At 38.2% G+C, this 26,124-nt stretch overlaps 1 protein-coding gene and 1 pseudogene across 2 annotated transcripts in view; both read right to left on the bottom strand.

Annotated features, from left to right (window-relative positions):
• LOC138019150 (uncharacterized) overlaps positions 1-26,124 on the bottom strand; it is a 135,974-nt gene that overhangs the window by 49,082 nt on the left and 60,768 nt on the right. The window lies entirely within an intron of this gene.
• Positions 25,914-26,124, bottom strand: part of LOC138039145 (uncharacterized) — a 1,289-nt pseudogene continuing 1,078 nt past the window's right edge.

Here is a 26,124-nt window from a genome sequence, read left to right as displayed (position 1 = left end):
TGCTGATAACCGTACAATGTGTGTCATTCAAGTCAGCGCATCTCCAACCCCCCTTCCCCCCAAGCAAAGTTGTTTCCATTTCCACTTGGCACTCAGACTAAAAAATATCAACATTGAAAAAGGGGATGGGGGAGGGAGGGGCATTCATCCTTTTCTTATGAACTAGAAGAGGTGTTTTAGGAAGAAGAGGTGGATTTTCCATTCAGTGTCTCAACCTTTTTGCAATTGCTTGTCTAGTTGTTTTACCTCCGTATTGCCGGGTTGTCTATTTGTTTTTTGGGGCGAGACCTTGCATATATGACAGTTGTATTGTAAGCTTTGAAGAGAACTTTGTTTAGTTCGGGTAGGTTTGCGTAGTGAGGAATGGTGTTTGAAAATGTGTTGTTTTGAGGTGTGCTGAAAGTGCTATAATTGGCAATCATTTAGGACGAAATTGGGTGTTCACCTCTTGCACGCTTCAGGTAGTCATGAACACATTTTCTGACGGCAACAAGCACAGTTTTGGGTTGCTTGGATGTCAAAATTTGGTGTTGCAAGTGTCAATACGTTGTAAGAAGTCAGTTGAAATCAGAGCGCACACGATAAGCGTGCGTAGATTGTACCGATCACATTTTGTTTACGTAAATGGTACGCAGGGAAATGAGTGTTGCGCTTGTTCTGCTGTGTGCTAACAGGACGAACTTCTTTGCGGAAATTTAGTCTTTCACTGCAATTTGCAGTGGAATCCGTTTTTAATTTGAAAATATTTCCAGTGACAGTCTGTGGTTTTCAGTTAGCCGTGAGGTGGGGTCGAATTTCATACGAACGCGTGTCTGTTCAGTCAATAGTAAGTTAATGTATTTCAGTGGGTTGAAATCCCTGAACACAAAGTTTTAAACGAGATTCGGAAATGTGCAAAATGTTTTGTAAGTTTTGTTTTAGAATAAGTTAACGGTTTTCTGTTACTGGCCATGGCGTCAGGCACTTCCTTCAGTGTGGCTGCGCCCACGTTATGGAACGCTCTTCCTGTTAGCCTACGCAGCATCAAATGTATTTCTACTTTTAAATCTAATCTTAAAAGTTATCTTTTTAAATTAGCTTTTAATGTTTCTTAGATATTAAATATGTTTGTATATTTCTAAAAATTTGTAGATATTTGTAAATAGTTTTTAGGTTATTTATTGTTGTAATGCGCTTTTGATCACCTAGCATGTTAAAAAGCGCACTATAAATGAATAAATTATTATTATTACAGGTAATGCAATGGTTGTGTCATCGGTCAACGGTCTACGGTCTACTGTAGAATTAATGAAATCTTATCTACTTCTTAATGTTTTTCGAGTGTAGACTGTTGGAATTATGTAGACCGTTGCGAAAACTTCTTTTAACTGCCTGTTGCTTTTGTAATCATGAAAAGTCTATCTCAGGTTGTTTTTCTCGCCACTTGCATGTGTTGCTTGTCGAAAAGGGAAAAGGTTGCCTTTTTTTTGGATGAAAATGTGTTTGTGCTTGTTACGACGTTCGCGTTGACATGGTGACGTATTATTAAGGTAATAAAAGACTGACAAGCTTATCATTCCGTAACCTGTTTATTTCTTTGTTTTGAACCGTCCTTTACTTTTATTGTAGAGATTTATAACTGTTACAAGGAATAACAGCTTTTCAGCATTTCGTTTGCTGACCATTATCGTGAATTTTAAGCCTTTGAGCGCTTGTTCATTGAAGAGATTATATTATCAATAACAGTGTCACCGCTCATGGCGTAAAGTGTACATTACACTATTTCAGCAAACAAAGTCTCGTAGGTACTCTGTATCGCTTGGCGCTGAAACTCGTGTTCTGCTAAATTGAACACGTTCTCAATCGGATTTATAATATGGCAACTGCGAACCGGTATTGCAAATAATTTGCACCTGCACTATTCAACACCCTACGTGCTTTGAAATAGTTCAGTACTGGACAATTATCTTGGAATTTGGAATGACTCTTTGCACCTCACCTAAACATTTTGGGAAACTTTTGACATATGAAATCAGCAAAATCATTGCAAAACAGAAACTTTGTCCTCGCTTACTCGACAAAACAGTGTATGTAACGTTATAAATAGAAATGGGTAATTTGCACTAATTTTCAAGTTCATTTTCATCAATTAGAACCCAACTAGAACGCCGTAATGCCTATTCCAGTTCAAGCTCCTTTTTTCTGCTTTCCATTGATTCCTTTGCTGAACCTATTGACTGTTCCGTTTAGTCGCAATGATGAATTACACGCGACAACTATTGAGACAAGCAGTTGCAAAAAGAGTTGAGACACTCATTGTTGATAACCGTACAATGCGTGTCATTCAAGTCAGCGCATCTCCAACCCCCCTTCCCCCAAGCAAAGTTGTTTCCATTTCCACTTGACACTCAGACTAAAGGGTATCAACATTGAAAAAGGGGATGGGGGAGGGAGGGGCATTCATCCTTTTCTTATGAACTAGAAGAGGTGTTTTAGGAAGAAGAGGTGGATTTTCCATTCAGTGTCTCAACCTTTTTGCAATTGCTTGTCTAGTTGTTTTACCTCCGTATTGCCGGGTTGTCTATTTGTTTTTTGGGGCGAGACCTTGCATATATGACAGTTGTATTGTAAGCTTTGAAGAGAACTTTGTTTAGTTCGGGTAGGTTTGCGTAGTGAGGAATGGTGTTTGAAAATGTGTTGTTTTGAGGTGTGCTGAAAGTGCTATAATTGGCAATCATTTAGGACGAAATTGGGTGTTCACCTCTTGCACGCTTCAGGTAGTCATGAACACATTTTCTGACGGCAACAAGCACAGTTTTGGGTTGCTTGGATGTCAAAATTTGGTGTTGCAAGTGTCAATACGTTGTAAGAAGTCAGTTGAAATCAGAGCGCACACGATAAGCGTGCGTAGATTGTACCGATCACATTTTGTTTACGTAAATGGTACGCAGGGAAATGAGTGTTGCGCTTGTTCTGCTGTGTGCTAACAGGACGAACTTCTTTGCGGAAATTTAGTCTTTCACTGCAATTTGCAGTGGAATCCGTTTTTAATTTGAAAATATTTCCAGTGACAGTCTGTGGTTTTCAGTTAGCCGTGAGGTGGGGTCGAATTTCATACGAACGCGTGTCTGTTCAGTCAATAGTAAGTTAATGTATTTCAGTGGGTTGAAATCCCTGAACACAAAGTTTTAAACGAGATTCGGAAATGTGCAAAATGTTTTGTAAGTTTTGTTTTAGAATAAGTTAACGGTTTTCTGTTACTGGCCATGGCGTCAGGCACTTCCTTCAGTGTGGCTGCGCCCACGTTATGGAACGCTCTTCCTGTTAGCCTACGCAGCATCAAATGTATTTCTACTTTTAAATCTAATCTTAAAAGTTATCTTTTTAAATTAGCTTTTAATGTTTCTTAGATATTAAATATGTTTGTATATTTCTAAAAATTTGTAGATATTTGTAAATAGTTTTTAGGTTATTTATTGTTGTAATGCGCTTTTGATCACCTAGCATGTTAAAAAGCGCACTATAAATGAATAAATTATTATTATTACAGGTAATGCAATGGTTGTGTCATCGGTCAACGGTCTACGGTCTACTGTAGAATTAATGAAATCTTATCTACTTCTTAATGTTTTTCGAGTGTAGACTGTTGGAATTATGTAGACCGTTGCGAAAACTTCTTTTAACTGCCTGTTGCTTTTGTAATCATGAAAAGTCTATCTCAGGTTGTTTTTCTCGCCACTTGCATGTGTTGCTTGTCGAAAAGGGAAAAGGTTGCCTTTTTTTTGGATGAAAATGTGTTTGTGCTTGTTACGACGTTCGCGTTGACATGGTGACGTATTATTAAGGTAATAAAAGACTGACAAGCTTATCATTCCGTAACCTGTTTATTTCTTTGTTTTGAACCGTCCTTTACTTTTATTGTAGAGATTTATAACTGTTACAAGGAATAACAGCTTTTCAGCATTTCGTTTGCTGACCATTATCGTGAATTTTAAGCCTTTGAGCGCTTGTTCATTGAAGAGATTATATTATCAATAACAGTGTCACCGCTCATGGCGTAAAGTGTACATTACACTATTTCAGCAAACAAAGTCTCGTAGGTACTCTGTATCGCTTGGCGCTGAAACTCGTGTTCTGCTAAATTGAACACGTTCTCAATCGGATTTATAATATGGCAACTGCGAACCGGTATTGCAAATAATTTGCACCTGCACTATTCAACACCCTACGTGCTTTGAAATAGTTCAGTACTGGACAATTATCTTGGAATTTGGAATGACTCTTTGCACCTCACCTAAACATTTTGGGAAACTTTTGACATATGAAATCAGCAAAATCATTGCAAAACAGAAACTTTGTCCTCGCTTACTCGACAAAACAGTGTATGTAACGTTATAAATAGAAATGGGTAATTTGCACTAATTTTCAAGTTCATTTTCATCAATTAGAACCCAACTAGAACGCCGTAATGCCTATTCCAGTTCAAGCTCCTTTTTTCTGCTTTCCATTGATTCCTTTGCTGAACCTATTGACTGTTCCGTTTAGTCGCAATGATGAATTACACGCGACAACTATTGAGACAAGCAGTTGCAAAAAGAGTTGAGACACTCATTGTTGATAACCGTACAATGCGTGTCATTCAAGTCAGCGCATCTCCAACCCCCTTCCCCCAAGCAAAGTTGTTTCCATTTCCACTTGACACTCAGACTAAAGGGTATCAACATTGAAAAAGGGGATGGGGGAGGGAGGGGCATTCATCCTTTTCTTATGAACTAGAAGAGGTGTTTTAGGAAGAAGAGGTGGATTTTCCATTCAGTGTCTCAACCTTTTTGCAATTGCTTGTCTAGTTGTTTTACCTCCGTATTGCCGGGTTGTCTATTTGTTTTTTGGGGCGAGACCTTGCATATATGACAGTTGTATTGTAAGCTTTGAAGAGAACTTTGTTTAGTTCGGGTAGGTTTGCGTAGTGAGGAATGGTGTTTGAAAATGTGTTGTTTTGAGGTGTGCTGAAAGTGCTATAATTGGCAATCATTTAGGACGAAATTGGGTGTTCACCTCTTGCACGCTTCAGGTAGTCATGAACACATTTTCTGACGGCAACAAGCACAGTTTTGGGTTGCTTGGATGTCAAAATTTGGTGTTGCAAGTGTCAATACGTTGTAAGAAGTCAGTTGAAATCAGAGCGCACACGATAAGCGTGCGTAGATTGTACCGATCACATTTTGTTTACGTAAATGGTACGCAGGGAAATGAGTGTTGCGCTTGTTCTGCTGTGTGCTAACAGGACGAACTTCTTTGCGGAAATTTAGTCTTTCACTGCAATTTGCAGTGGAATCCGTTTTTAATTTGAAAATATTTCCAGTGACAGTCTGTGGTTTTCAGTTAGCCGTGAGGTGGGGTCGAATTTCATACGAACGCGTGTCTGTTCAGTCAATAGTAAGTTAATGTATTTCAGTGGGTTGAAATCCCTGAACACAAAGTTTTAAACGAGATTCGGAAATGTGCAAAATGTTTTGTAAGTTTTGTTTTAGAATAAGTTAACGGTTTTCTGTTACTGGCCATGGCGTCAGGCACTTCCTTCAGTGTGGCTGCGCCCACGTTATGGAACGCTCTTCCTGTTAGCCTACGCAGCATCAAATGTATTTCTACTTTTAAATCTAATCTTAAAAGTTATCTTTTTAAATTAGCTTTTAATGTTTCTTAGATATTAAATATGTTTGTATATTTCTAAAAATTTGTAGATATTTGTAAATAGTTTTTAGGTTATTTATTGTTGTAATGCGCTTTTGATCACCTAGCATGTTAAAAAGCGCACTATAAATGAATAAATTATTATTATTACAGGTAATGCAATGGTTGTGTCATCGGTCAACGGTCTACGGTCTACTGTAGAATTAATGAAATCTTATCTACTTCTTAATGTTTTTCGAGTGTAGACTGTTGGAATTATGTAGACCGTTGCGAAAACTTCTTTTAACTGCCTGTTGCTTTTGTAATCATGAAAAGTCTATCTCAGGTTGTTTTTCTCGCCACTTGCATGTGTTGCTTGTCGAAAAGGGAAAAGGTTGCCTTTTTTTTGGATGAAAATGTGTTTGTGCTTGTTACGACGTTCGCGTTGACATGGTGACGTATTATTAAGGTAATAAAAGACTGACAAGCTTATCATTCCGTAACCTGTTTATTTCTTTGTTTTGAACCGTCCTTTACTTTTATTGTAGAGATTTATAACTGTTACAAGGAATAACAGCTTTTCAGCATTTCGTTTGCTGACCATTATCGTGAATTTTAAGCCTTTGAGCGCTTGTTCATTGAAGAGATTATATTATCAATAACAGTGTCACCGCTCATGGCGTAAAGTGTACATTACACTATTTCAGCAAACAAAGTCTCGTAGGTACTCTGTATCGCTTGGCGCTGAAACTCGTGTTCTGCTAAATTGAACACGTTCTCAATCGGATTTATAATATGGCAACTGCGAACCGGTATTGCAAATAATTTGCACCTGCACTATTCAACACCCTACGTGCTTTGAAATAGTTCAGTACTGGACAATTATCTTGGAATTTGGAATGACTCTTTGCACCTCACCTAAACATTTTGGGAAACTTTTGACATATGAAATCAGCAAAATCATTGCAAAACAGAAACTTTGTCCTCGCTTACTCGACAAAACAGTGTATGTAACGTTATAAATAGAAATGGGTAATTTGCACTAATTTTCAAGTTCATTTTCATCAATTAGAACCCAACTAGAACGCCGTAATGCCTATTCCAGTTCAAGCTCCTTTTTTCTGCTTTCCATTGATTCCTTTGCTGAACCTATTGACTGTTCCGTTTAGTCGCAATGATGAATTACACGCGACAACTATTGAGACAAGCAGTTGCAAAAAGAGTTGAGACACTCATTGTTGATAACCGTACAATGCGTGTCATTCAAGTCAGCGCATCTCCAACCCCCCTTCCCCCAAGCAAAGTTGTTTCCATTTCCACTTGACACTCAGACTAAAGGGTATCAACATTGAAAAAGGGGATGGGGGAGGGAGGGGCATTCATCCTTTTCTTATGAACTAGAAGAGGTGTTTTAGGAAGAAGAGGTGGATTTTCCATTCAGTGTCTCAACCTTTTTGCAATTGCTTGTCTAGTTGTTTTACCTCCGTATTGCCGGGTTGTCTATTTGTTTTTTGGGGCGAGACCTTGCATATATGACAGTTGTATTGTAAGCTTTGAAGAGAACTTTGTTTAGTTCGGGTAGGTTTGCGTAGTGAGGAATGGTGTTTGAAAATGTGTTGTTTTGAGGTGTGCTGAAAGTGCTATAATTGGCAATCATTTAGGACGAAATTGGGTGTTCACCTCTTGCACGCTTCAGGTAGTCATGAACACATTTTCTGACGGCAACAAGCACAGTTTTGGGTTGCTTGGATGTCAAAATTTGGTGTTGCAAGTGTCAATACGTTGTAAGAAGTCAGTTGAAATCAGAGCGCACACGATAAGCGTGCGTAGATTGTACCGATCACATTTTGTTTACGTAAATGGTACGCAGGGAAATGAGTGTTGCGCTTGTTCTGCTGTGTGCTAACAGGACGAACTTCTTTGCGGAAATTTAGTCTTTCACTGCAATTTGCAGTGGAATCCGTTTTTAATTTGAAAATATTTCCAGTGACAGTCTGTGGTTTTCAGTTAGCCGTGAGGTGGGGTCGAATTTCATACGAACGCGTGTCTGTTCAGTCAATAGTAAGTTAATGTATTTCAGTGGGTTGAAATCCCTGAACACAAAGTTTTAAACGAGATTCGGAAATGTGCAAAATGTTTTGTAAGTTTTGTTTTAGAATAAGTTAACGGTTTTCTGTTACTGGCCATGGCGTCAGGCACTTCCTTCAGTGTGGCTGCGCCCACGTTATGGAACGCTCTTCCTGTTAGCCTACGCAGCATCAAATGTATTTCTACTTTTAAATCTAATCTTAAAAGTTATCTTTTTAAATTAGCTTTTAATGTTTCTTAGATATTAAATATGTTTGTATATTTCTAAAAATTTGTAGATATTTGTAAATAGTTTTTAGGTTATTTATTGTTGTAATGCGCTTTTGATCACCTAGCATGTTAAAAAGCGCACTATAAATGAATAAATTATTATTATTACAGGTAATGCAATGGTTGTGTCATCGGTCAACGGTCTACGGTCTACTGTAGAATTAATGAAATCTTATCTACTTCTTAATGTTTTTCGAGTGTAGACTGTTGGAATTATGTAGACCGTTGCGAAAACTTCTTTTAACTGCCTGTTGCTTTTGTAATCATGAAAAGTCTATCTCAGGTTGTTTTTCTCGCCACTTGCATGTGTTGCTTGTCGAAAAGGGAAAAGGTTGCCTTTTTTTTGGATGAAAATGTGTTTGTGCTTGTTACGACGTTCGCGTTGACATGGTGACGTATTATTAAGGTAATAAAAGACTGACAAGCTTATCATTCCGTAACCTGTTTATTTCTTTGTTTTGAACCGTCCTTTACTTTTATTGTAGAGATTTATAACTGTTACAAGGAATAACAGCTTTTCAGCATTTCGTTTGCTGACCATTATCGTGAATTTTAAGCCTTTGAGCGCTTGTTCATTGAAGAGATTATATTATCAATAACAGTGTCACCGCTCATGGCGTAAAGTGTACATTACACTATTTCAGCAAACAAAGTCTCGTAGGTACTCTGTATCGCTTGGCGCTGAAACTCGTGTTCTGCTAAATTGAACACGTTCTCAATCGGATTTATAATATGGCAACTGCGAACCGGTATTGCAAATAATTTGCACCTGCACTATTCAACACCCTACGTGCTTTGAAATAGTTCAGTACTGGACAATTATCTTGGAATTTGGAATGACTCTTTGCACCTCACCTAAACATTTTGGGAAACTTTTGACATATGAAATCAGCAAAATCATTGCAAAACAGAAACTTTGTCCTCGCTTACTCGACAAAACAGTGTATGTAACGTTATAAATAGAAATGGGTAATTTGCACTAATTTTCAAGTTCATTTTCATCAATTAGAACCCAACTAGAACGCCGTAATGCCTATTCCAGTTCAAGCTCCTTTTTTCTGCTTTCCATTGATTCCTTTGCTGAACCTATTGACTGTTCCGTTTAGTCGCAATGATGAATTACACGCGACAACTATTGAGACAAGCAGTTGCAAAAAGAGTTGAGACACTCATTGTTGATAACCGTACAATGCGTGTCATTCAAGTCAGCGCATCTCCAACCCCCCTTCCCCCAAGCAAAGTTGTTTCCATTTCCACTTGACACTCAGACTAAAGGGTATCAACATTGAAAAAGGGGATGGGGGAGGGAGGGGCATTCATCCTTTTCTTATGAACTAGAAGAGGTGTTTTAGGAAGAAGAGGTGGATTTTCCATTCAGTGTCTCAACCTTTTTGCAATTGCTTGTCTAGTTGTTTTACCTCCGTATTGCCGGGTTGTCTATTTGTTTTTTGGGGCGAGACCTTGCATATATGACAGTTGTATTGTAAGCTTTGAAGAGAACTTTGTTTAGTTCGGGTAGGTTTGCGTAGTGAGGAATGGTGTTTGAAAATGTGTTGTTTTGAGGTGTGCTGAAAGTGCTATAATTGGCAATCATTTAGGACGAAATTGGGTGTTCACCTCTTGCACGCTTCAGGTAGTCATGAACACATTTTCTGACGGCAACAAGCACAGTTTTGGGTTGCTTGGATGTCAAAATTTGGTGTTGCAAGTGTCAATACGTTGTAAGAAGTCAGTTGAAATCAGAGCGCACACGATAAGCGTGCGTAGATTGTACCGATCACATTTTGTTTACGTAAATGGTACGCAGGGAAATGAGTGTTGCGCTTGTTCTGCTGTGTGCTAACAGGACGAACTTCTTTGCGGAAATTTAGTCTTTCACTGCAATTTGCAGTGGAATCCGTTTTTAATTTGAAAATATTTCCAGTGACAGTCTGTGGTTTTCAGTTAGCCGTGAGGTGGGGTCGAATTTCATACGAACGCGTGTCTGTTCAGTCAATAGTAAGTTAATGTATTTCAGTGGGTTGAAATCCCTGAACACAAAGTTTTAAACGAGATTCGGAAATGTGCAAAATGTTTTGTAAGTTTTGTTTTAGAATAAGTTAACGGTTTTCTGTTACTGGCCATGGCGTCAGGCACTTCCTTCAGTGTGGCTGCGCCCACGTTATGGAACGCTCTTCCTGTTAGCCTACGCAGCATCAAATGTATTTCTACTTTTAAATCTAATCTTAAAAGTTATCTTTTTAAATTAGCTTTTAATGTTTCTTAGATATTAAATATGTTTGTATATTTCTAAAAATTTGTAGATATTTGTAAATAGTTTTTAGGTTATTTATTGTTGTAATGCGCTTTTGATCACCTAGCATGTTAAAAAGCGCACTATAAATGAATAAATTATTATTATTACAGGTAATGCAATGGTTGTGTCATCGGTCAACGGTCTACGGTCTACTGTAGAATTAATGAAATCTTATCTACTTCTTAATGTTTTTCGAGTGTAGACTGTTGGAATTATGTAGACCGTTGCGAAAACTTCTTTTAACTGCCTGTTGCTTTTGTAATCATGAAAAGTCTATCTCAGGTTGTTTTTCTCGCCACTTGCATGTGTTGCTTGTCGAAAAGGGAAAAGGTTGCCTTTTTTTTGGATGAAAATGTGTTTGTGCTTGTTACGACGTTCGCGTTGACATGGTGACGTATTATTAAGGTAATAAAAGACTGACAAGCTTATCATTCCGTAACCTGTTTATTTCTTTGTTTTGAACCGTCCTTTACTTTTATTGTAGAGATTTATAACTGTTACAAGGAATAACAGCTTTTCAGCATTTCGTTTGCTGACCATTATCGTGAATTTTAAGCCTTTGAGCGCTTGTTCATTGAAGAGATTATATTATCAATAACAGTGTCACCGCTCATGGCGTAAAGTGTACATTACACTATTTCAGCAAACAAAGTCTCGTAGGTACTCTGTATCGCTTGGCGCTGAAACTCGTGTTCTGCTAAATTGAACACGTTCTCAATCGGATTTATAATATGGCAACTGCGAACCGGTATTGCAAATAATTTGCACCTGCACTATTCAACACCCTACGTGCTTTGAAATAGTTCAGTACTGGACAATTATCTTGGAATTTGGAATGACTCTTTGCACCTCACCTAAACATTTTGGGAAACTTTTGACATATGAAATCAGCAAAATCATTGCAAAACAGAAACTTTGTCCTCGCTTACTCGACAAAACAGTGTATGTAACGTTATAAATAGAAATGGGTAATTTGCACTAATTTTCAAGTTCATTTTCATCAATTAGAACCCAACTAGAACGCCGTAATGCCTATTCCAGTTCAAGCTCCTTTTTTCTGCTTTCCATTGATTCCTTTGCTGAACCTATTGACTGTTCCGTTTAGTCGCAATGATGAATTACACGCGACAACTATTGAGACAAGCAGTTGCAAAAAGAGTTGAGACACTCATTGTTGATAACCGTACAATGCGTGTCATTCAAGTCAGCGCATCTCCAACCCCCCTTCCCCCAAGCAAAGTTGTTTCCATTTCCACTTGACACTCAGACTAAAGGGTATCAACATTGAAAAAGGGGATGGGGGAGGGAGGGGCATTCATCCTTTTCTTATGAACTAGAAGAGGTGTTTTAGGAAGAAGAGGTGGATTTTCCATTCAGTGTCTCAACCTTTTTGCAATTGCTTGTCTAGTTGTTTTACCTCCGTATTGCCGGGTTGTCTATTTGTTTTTTGGGGCGAGACCTTGCATATATGACAGTTGTATTGTAAGCTTTGAAGAGAACTTTGTTTAGTTCGGGTAGGTTTGCGTAGTGAGGAATGGTGTTTGAAAATGTGTTGTTTTGAGGTGTGCTGAAAGTGCTATAATTGGCAATCATTTAGGACGAAATTGGGTGTTCACCTCTTGCACGCTTCAGGTAGTCATGAACACATTTTCTGACGGCAACAAGCACAGTTTTGGGTTGCTTGGATGTCAAAATTTGGTGTTGCAAGTGTCAATACGTTGTAAGAAGTCAGTTGAAATCAGAGCGCACACGATAAGCGTGCGTAGATTGTACCGATCACATTTTGTTTACGTAAATGGTACGCAGGGAAATGAGTGTTGCGCTTGTTCTGCTGTGTGCTAACAGGACGAACTTCTTTGCGGAAATTTAGTCTTTCACTGCAATTTGCAGTGGAATCCGTTTTTAATTTGAAAATATTTCCAGTGACAGTCTGTGGTTTTCAGTTAGCCGTGAGGTGGGGTCGAATTTCATACGAACGCGTGTCTGTTCAGTCAATAGTAAGTTAATGTATTTCAGTGGGTTGAAATCCCTGAACACAAAGTTTTAAACGAGATTCGGAAATGTGCAAAATGTTTTGTAAGTTTTGTTTTAGAATAAGTTAACGGTTTTCTGTTACTGGCCATGGCGTCAGGCACTTCCTTCAGTGTGGCTGCGCCCACGTTATGGAACGCTCTTCCTGTTAGCCTACGCAGCATCAAATGTATTTCTACTTTTAAATCTAATCTTAAAAGTTATCTTTTTAAATTAGCTTTTAATGTTTCTTAGATATTAAATATGTTTGTATATTTCTAAAAATTTGTAGATATTTGTAAATAGTTTTTAGGTTATTTATTGTTGTAATGCGCTTTTGATCACCTAGCATGTTAAAAAGCGCACTATAAATGAATAAATTATTATTATTACAGGTAATGCAATGGTTGTGTCATCGGTCAACGGTCTACGGTCTACTGTAGAATTAATGAAATCTTATCTACTTCTTAATGTTTTTCGAGTGTAGACTGTTGGAATTATGTAGACCGTTGCGAAAACTTCTTTTAACTGCCTGTTGCTTTTGTAATCATGAAAAGTCTATCTCAGGTTGTTTTTCTCGCCACTTGCATGTGTTGCTTGTCGAAAAGGGAAAAGGTTGCCTTTTTTTTGGATGAAAATGTGTTTGTGCTTGTTACGACGTTCGCGTTGACATGGTGACGTATTATTAAGGTAATAAAAGACTGACAAGCTTATCATTCCGTAACCTGTTTATTTCTTTGTTTTGAACCGTCCTTTACTTTTATTGTAGAGATTTATAACTGTTACAAGGAATAACAGCTTTTCAGCATTTCGTTTGCTGACCATTATCGTGAATTTTAAGCCTTTGAGCGCTTGTTCATTGAAGAGATTATATTATCAATAACAGTGTCACCGCTCATGGCGTAAAGTGTACATTACACTATTTCAGCAAACAAAGTCTCGTAGGTACTCTGTATCGCTTGGCGCTGAAACTCGTGTTCTGCTAAATTGAACACGTTCTCAATCGGATTTATAATATGGCAACTGCGAACCGGTATTGCAAATAATTTGCACCTGCACTATTCAACACCCTACGTGCTTTGAAATAGTTCAGTACTGGACAATTATCTTGGAATTTGGAATGACTCTTTGCACCTCACCTAAACATTTTGGGAAACTTTTGACATATGAAATCAGCAAAATCATTGCAAAACAGAAACTTTGTCCTCGCTTACTCGACAAAACAGTGTATGTAACGTTATAAATAGAAATGGGTAATTTGCACTAATTTTCAAGTTCATTTTCATCAATTAGAACCCAACTAGAACGCCGTAATGCCTATTCCAGTTCAAGCTCCTTTTTTCTGCTTTCCATTGATTCCTTTGCTGAACCTATTGACTGTTCCGTTTAGTCGCAATGATGAATTACACGCGACAACTATTGAGACAAGCAGTTGCAAAAAGAGTTGAGACACTCATTGTTGATAACCGTACAATGCGTGTCATTCAAGTCAGCGCATCTCCAACCCCCCTTCCCCCAAGCAAAGTTGTTTCCATTTCCACTTGACACTCAGACTAAAGGGTATCAACATTGAAAAAGGGGATGGGGGAGGGAGGGGCATTCATCCTTTTCTTATGAACTAGAAGAGGTGTTTTAGGAAGAAGAGGTGGATTTTCCATTCAGTGTCTCAACCTTTTTGCAATTGCTTGTCTAGTTGTTTTACCTCCGTATTGCCGGGTTGTCTATTTGTTTTTTGGGGCGAGACCTTGCATATATGACAGTTGTATTGTAAGCTTTGAAGAGAACTTTGTTTAGTTCGGGTAGGTTTGCGTAGTGAGGAATGGTGTTTGAAAATGTGTTGTTTTGAGGTGTGCTGAAAGTGCTATAATTGGCAATCATTTAGGACGAAATTGGGTGTTCACCTCTTGCACGCTTCAGGTAGTCATGAACACATTTTCTGACGGCAACAAGCACAGTTTTGGGTTGCTTGGATGTCAAAATTTGGTGTTGCAAGTGTCAATACGTTGTAAGAAGTCAGTTGAAATCAGAGCGCACACGATAAGCGTGCGTAGATTGTACCGATCACATTTTGTTTACGTAAATGGTACGCAGGGAAATGAGTGTTGCGCTTGTTCTGCTGTGTGCTAACAGGACGAACTTCTTTGCGGAAATTTAGTCTTTCACTGCAATTTGCAGTGGAATCCGTTTTTAATTTGAAAATATTTCCAGTGACAGTCTGTGGTTTTCAGTTAGCCGTGAGGTGGGGTCGAATTTCATACGAACGCGTGTCTGTTCAGTCAATAGTAAGTTAATGTATTTCAGTGGGTTGAAATCCCTGAACACAAAGTTTTAAACGAGATTCGGAAATGTGCAAAATGTTTTGTAAGTTTTGTTTTAGAATAAGTTAACGGTTTTCTGTTACTGGCCATGGCGTCAGGCACTTCCTTCAGTGTGGCTGCGCCCACGTTATGGAACGCTCTTCCTGTTAGCCTACGCAGCATCAAATGTATTTCTACTTTTAAATCTAATCTTAAAAGTTATCTTTTTAAATTAGCTTTTAATGTTTCTTAGATATTAAATATGTTTGTATATTTCTAAAAATTTGTAGATATTTGTAAATAGTTTTTAGGTTATTTATTGTTGTAATGCGCTTTTGATCACCTAGCATGTTAAAAAGCGCACTATAAATGAATAAATTATTATTATTACAGGTAATGCAATGGTTGTGTCATCGGTCAACGGTCTACGGTCTACTGTAGAATTAATGAAATCTTATCTACTTCTTAATGTTTTTCGAGTGTAGACTGTTGGAATTATGTAGACCGTTGCGAAAACTTCTTTTAACTGCCTGTTGCTTTTGTAATCATGAAAAGTCTATCTCAGGTTGTTTTTCTCGCCACTTGCATGTGTTGCTTGTCGAAAAGGGAAAAGGTTGCCTTTTTTTTGGATGAAAATGTGTTTGTGCTTGTTACGACGTTCGCGTTGACATGGTGACGTATTATTAAGGTAATAAAAGACTGACAAGCTTATCATTCCGTAACCTGTTTATTTCTTTGTTTTGAACCGTCCTTTACTTTTATTGTAGAGATTTATAACTGTTACAAGGAATAACAGCTTTTCAGCATTTCGTTTGCTGACCATTATCGTGAATTTTAAGCCTTTGAGCGCTTGTTCATTGAAGAGATTATATTATCAATAACAGTGTCACCGCTCATGGCGTAAAGTGTACATTACACTATTTCAGCAAACAAAGTCTCGTAGGTACTCTGTATCGCTTGGCGCTGAAACTCGTGTTCTGCTAAATTGAACACGTTCTCAATCGGATTTATAATATGGCAACTGCGAACCGGTATTGCAAATAATTTGCACCTGCACTATTCAACACCCTACGTGCTTTGAAATAGTTCAGTACTGGACAATTATCTTGGAATTTGGAATGACTCTTTGCACCTCACCTAAACATTTTGGGAAACTTTTGACATATGAAATCAGCAAAATCATTGCAAAACAGAAACTTTGTCCTCGCTTACTCGACAAAACAGTGTATGTAACGTTATAAATAGAAATGGGTAATTTGCACTAATTTTCAAGTTCATTTTCATCAATTAGAACCCAACTAGAACGCCGTAATGCCTATTCCAGTTCAAGCTCCTTTTTTCTGCTTTCCATTGATTCCTTTGCTGAACCTATTGACTGTTCCGTTTAGTCGCAATGATGAATTACACGCGACAACTATTGAGACAAGCAGTTGCAAAAAGAGTTGAGACACTCATTGTTGATAACCGTACAATGCGTGTCATTCAAGTCAGCGCATCTCCACCCACCCTTCCCCCAAGCAAAGTTGTTTCCATTTCCACTTGACACTCAGACTAAAGGGTATCAACATTGAAAAAGGGGATGGGGGAGGGAGGGGCATTCATCCTTTTCTTATGAACTAGAAGAGGTGTTTTAGGAAGAAGAGGTGGATTTTCCATTCAGTGTCTCAACCTTTTTGCAATTGCTTGTCTAGTTGTTTTACCTCCGTATTGCCGGGTTGTCTATTTGTTTTTTGGGGCGAGACCTTGCATATATGACAGTTGTATTGTAAGCTTTGAAGAGAACTTTGTTTAGTTCGGGTAGGTTTGCGTAGTGAGGAATGGTGTTTGAAAATGTGTTGTTTTGAGGTGTGCTGAAAGTGCTATAATTGGCAATCATTTAGGACGAAATTGGGTGTTCACCTCTTGCACGCTTCAGGTAGTCATGAACACATTTTCTGACGGCAACAAGCACAGTTTTGGGTTGCTTGGATGTCAAAATTTGGTGTTGCAAGTGTCAATACGTTGTAAGAAGTCAGTTGAAATCAGAGCGCACACGATAAGCGTGCGTAGATTGTACCGATCACATTTTGTTTACGTAAATGGTACGCAGGGAAATGAGTGTTGCGCTTGTTCTGCTGTGTGCTAACAGGACGAACTTCTTTGCGGAAATTTAGTCTTTCACTGCAATTTGCAGTGGAATCCGTTTTTAATTTGAAAATATTTCCAGTGACAGTCTGTGGTTTTCAGTTAGCCGTGAGGTGGGGTCGAATTTCATACGAACGCGTGTCTGTTCAGTCAATAGTAAGTTAATGTATTTCAGTGGGTTGAAATCCCTGAACACAAAGTTTTAAACGAGATTCGGAAATGTGCAAAATGTTTTGTAAGTTTTGTTTTAGAATAAGTTAACGGTTTTCTGTTACTGGCCATGGCGTCAGGCACTTCCTTCAGTGTGGCTGCGCCCACGTTATGGAACGCTCTTCCTGTTAGCCTACGCAGCATCAAATGTATTTCTACTTTTAAATCTAATCTTAAAAGTTATCTTTTTAAATTAGCTTTTAATGTTTCTTAGATATTAAATATGTTTGTATATTTCTAAAAATTTGTAGATATTTGTAAATAGTTTTTAGGTTATTTATTGTTGTAATGCGCTTTTGATCACCTAGCATGTTAAAAAGCGCACTATAAATGAATAAATTATTATTATTACAGGTAATGCAATGGTTGTGTCATCGGTCAACGGTCTACGGTCTACTGTAGAATTAATGAAATCTTATCTACTTCTTAATGTTTTTCGAGTGTAGACTGTTGGAATTATGTAGACCGTTGCGAAAACTTCTTTTAACTGCCTGTTGCTTTTGTAATCATGAAAAGTCTATCTCAGGTTGTTTTTCTCGCCACTTGCATGTGTTGCTTGTCGAAAAGGGAAAAGGTTGCCTTTTTTTTGGATGAAAATGTGTTTGTGCTTGTTACGACGTTCGCGTTGACATGGTGACGTATTATTAAGGTAATAAAAGACTGACAAGCTTATCATTCCGTAACCTGTTTATTTCTTTGTTTTGAACCGTCCTTTACTTTTATTGTAGAGATTTATAACTGTTACAAGGAATAACAGCTTTTCAGCATTTCGTTTGCTGACCATTATCGTGAATTTTAAGCCTTTGAGCGCTTGTTCATTGAAGAGATTATATTATCAATAACAGTGTCACCGCTCATGGCGTAAAGTGTACATTACACTATTTCAGCAAACAAAGTCTCGTAGGTACTCTGTATCGCTTGGCGCTGAAACTCGTGTTCTGCTAAATTGAACACGTTCTCAATCGGATTTATAATATGGCAACTGCGAACCGGTATTGCAAATAATTTGCACCTGCACTATTCAACACCCTACGTGCTTTGAAATAGTTCAGTACTGGACAATTATCTTGGAATTTGGAATGACTCTTTGCACCTCACCTAAACATTTTGGGAAACTTTTGACATATGAAATCAGCAAAATCATTGCAAAACAGAAACTTTGTCCTCGCTTACTCGACAAAACAGTGTATGTAACGTTATAAATAGAAATGGGTAATTTGCACTAATTTTCAAGTTCATTTTCATCAATTAGAACCCAACTAGAACGCCGTAATGCCTATTCCAGTTCAAGCTCCTTTTTTCTGCTTTCCATTGATTCCTTTGCTGAACCTATTGACTGTTCCGTTTAGTCGCAATGATGAATTACACGCGACAACTATTGAGACAAGCAGTTGCAAAAAGAGTTGAGACACTCATTGTTGATAACCGTACAATGCGTGTCATTCAAGTCAGCGCATCTCCAACCCCCCTTCCCCCAAGCAAAGTTGTTTCCATTTCCACTTGACACTCAGACTAAAGGGTATCAACATTGAAAAAGGGGATGGGGGAGGGAGGGGCATTCATCCTTTTCTTATGAACTAGAAGAGGTGTTTTAGGAAGAAGAGGTGGATTTTCCATTCAGTGTCTCAACCTTTTTGCAATTGCTTGTAGATGCAGTATAGAATGTTGTGGCGCTAACAAGATCGATACAGCGGTGCAGGGAAAAGAACATAACGCATGGACACTGATGGAAGAAACATTGTGTCAAGTAGGAAAGATCAAAGAGCAAACACTAAAGCAAGAGAAATACAACCACTTGCGTAGAGGATGTAAGAACATATCAACTAATATATAGATTTAGCCAAGCCTAAAAGCGGAGCTCTCTGGTTATTTATTCTTACTGCCTGTAGGGTTAGTGAAAATAAAAGGTTTCGAATTGTCTGCGTTTTGATGTTTCCCGTTGCTGCTTTAATAATTAAATCTTTGCTTTCTTCTATAGAAAAATTCATTGCATAACCAGTGAATTCCACAGTAAATTTTACGTTACAAACCGATATCATATGAATCACGAGGCGATGAGTTTTTCCACTGAAATCTACTTTGGAATTCACCAGTTTGGCAATGAATTTTTCTTGAATCGCATGAGTTTTAAAAGAAAACAAGCACACCCTCACTGAGTGAATGGAAAAGGAAAAAAGCCATTTCAGAGTCAACTGTCAATAGCCAGTGAATAGGAATCATGCTGAAATTAGAAGCCATAAAAAAAGCTTTTTTAGTTCAAGGTCAAAGAAGAGTTTTACTGAAGTACTTTATTCCACTTTATCTCTGAAAACGAGATCATTCACATTTTGTTGTATTTCATTGAAACACCCCAGGTTGGCTTGGAACAAGGATCGGCAAAATACGGCAACCGAAAGGACAAACTTCAAACAAGATCTGCTCCAACACTTAAATAACGTTTAGTTATTTTAAACAAACTTCTGAAAACACAAACTAGTGAGATTCCCCCCAAATTTTACGAGAACTCATTGTGATTATGTGTTTATAACATAAGGGGAAAATTTTCTTGTCACTGTCGAGGCACAACAAAAACCAGTTGGGCAAACGAAAAAAAAAACACTTGTTCGATCACATTTTAGAGCAAAACAAACAAACAAATCAAATTTTTCTTTATGTCCACAAGAGTACAGATAATTGTTATTTAATTCCAGTTGACAATAAAAATTCGATTTTCATTCCTGAACAAAGGAAGAACCAATTACCTTTTGAAAATACGCATCCACTTTGAATAACGCATCATTAAAAATAACAAACGGTTGAGTGCCCAAGGAAAGAATTTGTATGAACTACAATCTTGGACAAAAAGGGTTGAGAATATTAAAAACAGGGGTTCTTTGCGCACTACGTCCTCAATATCGCACATTATTAGCGATCCTCCTCCCCCCCTACAACCAATGTTGATAAGCCCAGGTTCGACATGCTTTGTTTCGTCTAGCAACATTGATCAGGGGGAGTGGGGGCAAAAAAAAAAAAGCTTCTTTTTCATACTCGTGATCGGAGTTTAGTCCAAAAGCAGAGTTTTCTCAACAATTTTGTCCAAGATTGTATTTGGTATAAACTATCAAATATCTGTCTATATGAGAGTGTGAACACTCTCATATGTTTATAGTATGTAAAACCCGTCTTCTCATAGCTGATACACAGTAAGTTGTCGAGGATTACTTGTCATACAATAATATTGCGTGAAACAAACATTGTTACAGCGGTGCATTATTAGCCATGTACATGCATTGTTTACATAAGATAGGGTTCTGTTTACTTTACTTTACTGCACTGTGAATTGCTGTTCTTTTACATCGTAGAATTCATGCATTAGTACGATTAAGAAGTAAGAGACCTACTGAGTCCTATAACGAGGACAATATGAAGGAGTTACATCAAAACCAGTCGGCCTTGCCCTAGCTGTTTTTGCCCACTTTGGTTTACACTGATCAATATGTATATACAGATATGAAGTTATCGCAGAGACATTTCTGTAAGATTACACGCAATAAGGAAATTGCATGGTTAACAACGGTTACTTTTGTGTGTTCTTTAACTGACATAGATTTACGGCGAAGGAATGAGAAATTTTGGTCGGTTAACGTGATTTGAATAGATTTGAAATATTTTTCATGACCAGTCTGTTTTTAGGTATGAGGTATTATTGGTATTCTGTTTTGTCATAGTCGTTCTCTTTCGCTCAGTCCTTTCGTTTCTGTTCTAGACATGTCCTCCAGGCATCATGTAACCTTATCAGAGCTTCTAAAGATATGCCAAAAATTGCAATACAGAGAAAAAAGCAGCTCTAAGCAAATTAAAAATAAACACTCAGCTTTAAGTTTACATCCCGCTGATGCTTGACTTGAAAAGCTGCGTAGCCACCACTGTGGACCACAGATATCATGATATCTCAAACTGGATTGAAACCAGCGAAAAATGCAGAAAGAAAACATCTTCCAAACCGTTTTCCACCTGAAAACGAAAAGTGTTGACTGTCTAAGAACTTTCGTTGATATATAGTATGGCCATGTAGCTGCGTCGATCCACAGAAAGCGCGTGAAAAATGAAGCCTCGCTTATGTTCAGGTGAATTAACCTGGGTTGAGCCTGCAATTCAATCGAGATTCAGTACCTGGTCAGCAGTCAACTTTAAAAAAACCAGCTGACCTCGGTGAGCTCTAAGCTTGAGCCCGCGATATGGTCATGTGATACTGGTTAGCAGATATCTTGTTTTGGCAGGTGTCAATTAATCAAAAGATGGATGTCCAATATCAAAGATGTATGCTGTAAACTAGCATTACACTGGTCACATTGGCATACATACGTACGGACGGTTGATGGCTTCATGGCTATAAAAACCTATATTTCTCGGATATTTTCTTAACAACGGTGCTCTGTGTGCACGGAGCTCCGCTATGAAATACTCTTATTCTGGCCATTCTTTTGCCATATTTAACGTATTTATAGGTCATAAGTGCCTTGACTGCAAGAACAGCCAATCCTATGTTGTTCTAGTCATCTTAATTAGCTGACTAAGATCAATGCTCTCTTCAGGTAAGAATTTTTCTGCTTGCTTATTTGTTGACTGATTTTTGTTTGGTTGCTTTTGTTTATAGGAACGAAGGCATTGATGCAAGAATGCTAGATATGTCTGTCCTTTATGCTGACCTGACACAGTTTGCCTTTTTCCCTACTGCACAAGAGATGGGCATCTGTGGGGATCCCACATACCCCAGCTTATACATCTGCAATGCCCCTTCAGACATGGAGTCCTAACCAGACAAATGGAAGAGTTTAATTAATACATCTATGAGTTCAGTGCGTACGATTGTGGAATGGTTGTTTGGAGACATCGTCAATTATTTTAACTTAATTTACTATTAAAAAAATCTCAAAATAGGCCTTAGGCTTGTAGGAAAAATGAACACTGTTTGTGTACTTCTGCAAAAATGCCTTGGCATGTCTTTTCTCAAATACAACTGCTGATTACTTTGGACTCGAGCCACCATCACTGGCTGATTACTTCAGCTAAAAAAAATAGCCTTTTAACAGAAACACTTGTCAATATCTTTACGTTAAACCAGTTTTGTAGTCTAAGGTAATTCCAAAGATTGCAAGTGTAAAGAAAGGGGTGGCAAATGATCCTCAAAGTTTTACATTAAACTTTTAAGGCTCAGTAATGAGAATTAATTAGCACTGATTAACCAGTTTGTCAGCCTTGAACATAGCTGAAAAACAACATACACACAAACGAACAAATGTCTATTTTTCAAGCATTCTATTCATGATGCCCATGAACTGCTGCATGATAAGCGTTTGTTGTTGCTGAAACTGCTGCTTTTGCTGCTGGAATTGTAATTGTTGCTGGTGCATAACCTTCAGCATGTCAACTTGTTGTTGCTGCCTTTCTTTTCCAGATGAAGTTCCTTTTATCTCATTTCGGCATTCTTTTGTGCCCTTTCCTTTAGATACTCAATGTTATCTCCAGTTGTTCTTCTTCTTTGGTTTGGTTTGTCCTCACCTTCTTCTTCTGATCCCCTTTTTTGGTTTGGGAAAGCCTTTCCATAGCTTTCATTCTAACATCTTCTGCTTTAGCTCTGTCAGCTTTATCCATAATACATGTATCTGTAGTAGCACTCTCTTCTAGAGCAATAATTTGCTGTATCAGCTCATCTAATTCACTCGTCTCATCCGGGGATATTCCAGATGCCCTTTCTTCATCTCTAATTTAAATGTTACACTTGTTTAATTACCAAGACGTTGATGTGGTCCCGGATGGCCCTGTGGCCAACATTAAGCTGGGGAGTAGCACATTTGTTCAGAATATCTGCAATTTTCCTCCAGGTTTCACTCCGTTGGGGAGACCCCTTTTTGTACTTACAGGGATTTTGAAATAAAATGTCTCTGCAAAGTATACTGTTGTGTTCTTCTGTCCAGTACATCACATTGCGATGGCTTAGATGATGGTGATGCTGCTCTAATGAGTCTAAATTTATGGATAAAAGAGCGTTTGAGTAAGTTTGATTTGGACAAATTATTGCTAAGGCCCTCTTTTGCACCCGCTCTAAGTCTTTAACCAAGTACTCCGGAAGTAAAGAATGAAAAACTGGTATGGCATAGTCACATACAGACCTTATACATGTGATATAAAGGCTTACTATCTCTGCCTTAGGGACACATGTACGTTTTAGCTGCTTTAAGGCCCGTTTACAAGGGCGATTTGTGCGGCGATTTAAGCGGTGATTTTTGTGGCGATTCCAAATCGCCGGTGTAAACTAGCGGCGATTTCATGGCGATTTCGTGGAAACTTCTTGGCGATTTTGTGGAGAGCGCATGCTACAGTATGTTAACACTAAGCACGACAGCACCATGTCTCCAATTGTGCAACATTGTTGCAAATAAAAATGTAACATGGAAATGGACGTAGAGACGACTCAAATAGCTGCGGGGTGCTTAGGAACTGGCACAGTTATTCTTTGTTGCAGTAAAAAAAAACGTCGAGAGCGAAAAATCTGGGTTAGGCCGTGGATTTCGATGAGGGAAACAGATGGTGCATTTCATCGTTTACTTAAAGATTTCGAGGGAGATCCCGAACACTACAGCAATTATCTGCGTTTAGACCTTGCAACATTTGAAGAGCTCGTGCAAAGTGTGTACCCCTTTTTGAAAAAGAGAGACACGAAAATGAGAAATGCCATCTCAACAGCTGAGCAGCTTGCTGTGACGCTTCGTTTTCTGGCTCCTGGTGAGACGTACACAAGTCGCCAATACCAGTTCCGGATTAACAAAGGAACACTTTCTCTCATAATTCCCAGAGTATGTGAGGCGATTTCTACCATCCTTTCATCATATATCACATGCCCAAGTTCCGAGGAAGAATGATAAGAGATCGCCAAGCGTTTTCATAGTAGATGGCGACTGCCGAATTGTATCGGAGCTATGGACGGGAAACACGTCCGGATCCTACACCCCTAGGAACTGGCTCCGATTATTTTAGTTACAAAGGGTTCTTGGGCATTGTGCTTATGGCAGTCGTGGGCCCAATGCAGAATTTGTGTTTGCTGATGTTGGCTGCCAAGGTCGCATTAGTGATGGTGGAGTTCTGAGGAACACCGTCTTCTACCATGCACTTGACGTCAAACAGCTAAACATCCCTGAGCCAAAACCTCTCCCAGTGAATGACGACATTGTGGAAGAATGGGATACTCTGGTGCCACATTATTTCGTGGGAAAGGATGCATTTAGCCAGACAGAAAATGTCATGAAGCCTTACCCAAGGAGGGGGATATCAGAAGAGCAAAGGGTTTTTAACTACCGATTATCTAGAGCTCAAGTAGTGAGCGAGAATGCATTTGGTATTCTTAGTGCTAAATTTAGAATTTTCCACTCCACACTGTGTTAAGCCAAAAAATGCAATAAGCATAGTTCATTCATGTCTGGCATTGCATAACTTCCTTATTAAGAAATGCCCAACAGTCTACACACCCCCAGGGTCCCTGGATTATGAAAATGAAAACGGTGATGTTATTGCTGGTGAATGGAGGCAAACTGGAGACAACACATTTGAGAATCTGGCTCTTCCTGGAATGAATCACACAAGAAGTGCCAGTCAGATGAGATATTACCTCTCAGAGTATGTTAATGGTCCTGGGCAGGTTCCCTGGCAATGGAAAGTTCTTTTAACTTAGAAACAGCCTTCTCTTCAGTGATTATAGTTCCCTCTCTAACTCTTGGGAACCTGAGGAAAACCTTAATCTGCAAGCACTTAAATAAGAACCTTATATCGATGAAAGTCTATTTTCTTGTTCAATTTTTATTCGAAATAGGAGATAACGTTTTTGAGATTCTATGATGTAATCATCAAAAGTAGCTCAGTTGTATGCTAGGTGCAAGTTTCCCGACCAATAAGGTCTTGGGAGACCTTTCTTTTGGAAGCAAAGTATTATTTTCATCTTCATTTTTATATAATTTATTGCACCCTGCGAGCAGAGCCTCTCTAAAACTCGCCAGAGGGCGAGTAAGAAAAGCCCTGCTGGCAGGGTGGATTTATTGTTGCTGGTAGTCAACTTATGGAGATTTCTTGATCGCTTAGTTTTTGTGTGCACTCCTGCTGGAAAGAAATGACTTGCCACTCTCAACAGTGCATGTACATTTCTCTATGCATTGGAAATAAGATACTCAGTAAAATTTGCACTAAATGTTTGGACCGATTTGTTTTATTTGGCATATATTTGAATCTAAGGCCATCTCAAGAATTAATCACCTCAGGTGTTAATGCCTTGCATGGAGCAATATTGATGAATATTGTATCCAGAATTGTATCTCCAACAACATTTCCATCCAGGCATGATGCTTTCCAGTATCTTTTCAAAGACGAAGGCAAAGCAAGTAAATACCGTGGATACATATTATTACAAAAAAAAAAGACTTTGAAAGGTGCTCATTTCCAAGAGAGTGGAACACCTTGGTGGATAATTTAGGTGATGGATTTAAAATAGATTTCCGTGTGAAAGTCAGAAGCCCAAAGAACCACACTATAAATAAAGAAAAAAAGATAATTCTTTTACCCAGGTATTATGTTGAAAAGTTAAGTGTTAATTGTAAAAAAGCGGCCTTCAGTATCCCTGCATAATATTTTATTCATGAAAATATGATACATTATTACAAGGGGTTTTTAATTCTGTGCTGTTCAGATACTATCTATAATTAAAGTGATTTTACACATTATTAAATTAATTATTATATGTTTGCAATACATATCTTTAGTTTGTTATTGATTTTGATAATTTTGCATGTAAACAGTTTCAACAAAGCTGACGTCCCATTTCTTTGGTACAAATAAAATAGATATATTCCTTAAAAATTATTTGCAATGTAGTATTAATAATGATAACAACATTTACGATATATTTTTATTAAAGCAGTTTTAATAATTACCCTGTTGGTTGTTTAGTTTAGTTTTTTCTTTAGCCTTTTGCTTTTCCTAGTTTCCCTAAGATCATGTTCCCAGTAAGAGCTTTGCCGTTTGCTCTAAGTTCTTTTTGACCTCTCACTACAACGTAGGTTCCATTGCCTTGCTTCAAGCTTTAATATGTCAGCAGGGGCATCCCATTTGTTGGATTTTCTCGGAACTGTGGCCCTATTCAAATCATTATTTTTG

The sequence above is a fragment of the Montipora capricornis genome, chromosome 2 (genome assembly GCF_036669925.1).
Source record: "Montipora capricornis isolate CH-2021 chromosome 2, ASM3666992v2, whole genome shotgun sequence".
Lineage (NCBI taxonomy): Eukaryota > Metazoa > Cnidaria > Anthozoa > Scleractinia > Acroporidae > Montipora > Montipora capricornis.
The sequence above is the reverse complement of the archived record's forward strand: the minus strand, read 5'-3'. Positions and strand labels throughout refer to the sequence as shown.